Here is a 3,755-nt window from a genome sequence, read left to right as displayed (position 1 = left end):
GGGGCACAACACAATCTTGTTCTAGGAAGCATTAGAAAAAATTGGCTCAAATTTGAAGCCTGAGTGGTTTCCTATCCTCTCTCCCGCCTCTCCATTGGTTTGGAATAGATTCACCCACCAACTTACTCATGCAGTGAGAGGTGGCAGAGCTGGAACAGAGAAATGATGGTAGATTGCCTGCTGCCTTGAGAAGGTGGATCTTTCTCACCAGGTGTGTTCATCACAAGGGAGCTGAGGCAGATGAGACCCTGCAGAACCTGCGCACAGAGTGGAAAAATAATGAGGAGCCTTGTTCCTGCTTTTAGGCACTGTAACTCAGTGACTCCTCACCAATCACAGTCTGCTTCATCAAACTTCCTCCCTTGGAATGAAGAAAGGTGTAGAGGTAGAAGTCAGAAGTTTCAATAAAAATTTCTCCAAGGAAGAAGAGGGAGGCTTGAACCAAAGTTCTGTCCATCCATGGGACCAAGACAAAAAGTGGAGCAATAAGTTTACCTAAGAAGAAATACTATCAGAAGAAACATGGTCTATTAGGAAGCAGCTCAGGAGATCAAAATGTATTCCACAAGGGTACAGAAAATCTGAAGTTATGACCCTAGTTATAATCTCAGAAAAGTTCCTTGTCCTCAATTACCTCACAATGAAATTGGGAGAAAATGCTTTCCCTCAACTTCCACTCCTCTCTCTCTAGTTTCGGAGCCTATGAAAACTAAGGCACAGGCCTCCCCTCAAAGAGCTAAGGTCTTAGGATGCTGGAAAAATATTACTGTTTTCTGTTCTTTCTAAAAATTTGAAATCTATGATCATTAAAAGTATGGTCTACCTCCTGATGAAGCCAGAATTCCCTTTCAGTTATAATTTGCATGAATTTAAATCAACCAAGACACTAGCTGGCTTTAAGAGCCAAGATAGCACTGCCTGCTGAGCGTTGCCAGGGAGGGGAAGGTTGTTTCTGGTCACACTCCATTCCCAGCCGCAGCTGGGATGGTTGGTAGTTGCCAGAGATGTAGGTTTTTAAAACTTCTCTGCATGGAGCCCATCAGCAGCCAATATGTCCAACAGAAACAACAAGCTTCCCAGCAACCTGAGCAGTTATAGAACCTGATCAAGTGGGACTGGCCTACGTGGAGGACTTTCTACAGCAGTATAATCACTACAAATCCAATGTGGAGAATTTCAGATTACAACCAAATAAATCCAGCAAAGACTTGGCATAGCTGGTGATGTTTATGAAACAGATTGGTCACTGCTACCCAGAACATTTAAGTAATTTTCTTCAAGAGTTGAAAGATCTTGTCTCCTACAATCACCCTGTCTTGTATCCAGATCTTCTAATGACATTTTTCAAAGCTTTGATCTTGCTTAGAAATAAGAATCTCATCAATACATCAAATTGCTAGAACTCTTCCTTGAACTTCTGTGTTGCCATGCTTCTGTGAAAGATTTTATACATGGACTGATATCAAGAATATAAAATATAATAAAGGGTAATATGAAAATTAACCATCACTCCATCACAAAGATGGTGGCACCTATAGCCACAAGATGGCTGTATCCAGTCCTCTCAGCCCCATTGGAGCCCCCAGTCCCGGGGGTGGGGGGGTGGGGGGTCAGCCCCTGAGAGCAGGCAGCATGAGCAGCCTGGCAGAATACTTGCTTCACCCCGCCGCAGAGGGCCTCTGGGCAGCGGGTACAGAGTGGCCAGGGGTAGAGGGGGGAAAGCTTGCGTCATCGCCCCAGTGACGAGGCAAGCGTTGTGTGCCCAGCCGTGGATGGGCCTCTGGGTTGCAGAGAGCTTCTGGGCAGTGGGCGCGGAGTGGCCAGGCCCCGCAGAGAGCTACTGGCACATGGATTCATGCATAGGGCTACTAGTATTTTATAAAAAGAATATAAGTGCAAAGCACAAGAACAATAAAGTGAATGTAGTGTTACAGAATTTCATATACACCATGTTAAATGAGCAATGCAACTGCAACCAAGATATCTTTGGATATGATAATTGAACTCTACAGAAGAAACATCTGGAATGATGCCAAAACTGTCCATGTGATCACAATGGCATGTGTCTCCTAGATCACCATGACACATGTTGCTGTTATGACATTCATCCTTGGGAAGAATGAAGAGGAGAAACAAGACAGCGACTCAACATCTGAAGATGAGGGACCAAACAGCAAGAGACCTGCAGTGCAGTATGGCACAGGGAAGAAAAGCTTCAAACACAAGAAAAGGTTGGAAAAGGCTATGAAGGTGCGCAAGAAACAAAAGAAGATAAAAAGAAGTGTCTAACTTTTTAGTTATTCACTTGATTCATGACCCCCAAGATTTTGCAGAAAAACTACTAAAGCAGCTAGAGAGCTCTAAGGAGAGGTTTGAAGTGAAGATGATGCCCTTGGACCTCATTTACAAATTGGTGGGAATTCATAAGCTTTTTCTCTTCAACTTCTATCTCTTTGTGCAAAGTTTTCTGCAACCCACCAAATAGAAGTAAGAAAGATCCATGTGTTTGCTGCACAAGCATTGCATCACTTAGTATTCAATCATTGCTTATGGTTGTGGCCAACAATTTTGTTACCCATAAGAACTCTGGGGAAACCATGACAGTGGGATTCAATGCTATGAAGGAGATAATAGCTCATCCTCTAGCTATGACTAAAGAACTTCTCCAATACCTGGCTCAGTATAAATCACACAAAGATAAGAATGTTATGATGTCTGCTAGAACTTTGATTCAGCTCGTCCGATCACCAAATCCTCAGGTGTTACAGAAGAAATTCTGGGGTAAGTCTACAGAAACAGTAGTACAAAAATATGGAGAATAAGATGCTAAAATTTACATTCCAGGAATAGAAATTCTGGAAGTTAAAAAAGAAGAAGAGAATGCTGAAAATGATGAACATGGGTGGGAAAGTGCCAGTCTTAGTGAAGAGGCTGATAAGGGTGGTGATTGGGTTGAAGTGCACCACTCTTGCGATGAAGAACAGCAGGAAATCTCCAAGAAGCTGAACAGCATGCCCTCAGAGAAGTGGAAATCAGAGGTGTAGTCCTCAGCACCAGCCAACTCAAGAAGGTATCCAGAAAATCTGTCCCTAATGAGGAAAGAACTCAACTCTGCCCCCAGGAAAACCCTAAAAAGGAAATGCATTGAAATAGACAGTGATGAAGATTGCAGGAGTGAGTTACTCTCTTTGGGACATTGAACGCCTCGCCTTCATAAAAAGCAAAAGTCTGACAAGGGAACAAGACTAGCAACTGCAATAGCTGGAAAAACAGACTGAAAAGAATTTGTGAGGAAGAAAATGAAAATGAATCAATTTTTCAGTCCCACAAATAAAGAGAAGAAAAAAAAAGAACTTTATGATGATGCGCTATAATCATAATGTCCACTCAAAAAGTAAGCATTCCTTCCAAGAAAAGCAGTTGGCATTATGTGATGCACTTTTGAAAAAAAGAAAAAGAATGAAGTAACCCAGACAAGCAAGCTTTCCATTCCAAGGAGAATTTGTGTCATTATTCTGAAAATTAATAAATCAAGAATGTTTACATTAAAAAATAAATAAATCAACTAAGACATAAATTGAACCAAACATTACTATTGCTTTTTGTTTTGTTTGTTTGGTTTTTGGTTAATGCTCACCCGAGGATATTTTTTCCATTGATTTTTAGGCAGAGTGGAAAGTAGAGGGAGAAACAGAGAAAGACAAACATTGATGTAAGACACACAGATTGGCTGCCTCCCGCATGTCCCTGGACCA

At 41.8% G+C, this 3,755-nt stretch overlaps 1 pseudogene; it reads left to right on the top strand.

Annotated features, from left to right (window-relative positions):
- Positions 1-1,051: 1,051 nt before the first annotated feature.
- Positions 1,052-3,468, top strand: LOC102764676 (annotated as a pseudogene).
- Positions 3,469-3,755: the final 287 nt, after the last annotated feature.

The sequence above is a fragment of the Myotis davidii genome, unplaced genomic scaffold (genome assembly GCF_000327345.1).
Source record: "Myotis davidii unplaced genomic scaffold, ASM32734v1 scaffold230, whole genome shotgun sequence".
NCBI classification, from domain to species: domain Eukaryota; kingdom Metazoa; phylum Chordata; class Mammalia; order Chiroptera; family Vespertilionidae; genus Myotis; species Myotis davidii.
This window is presented reverse-complemented; position numbering and strand designations above follow the sequence as displayed.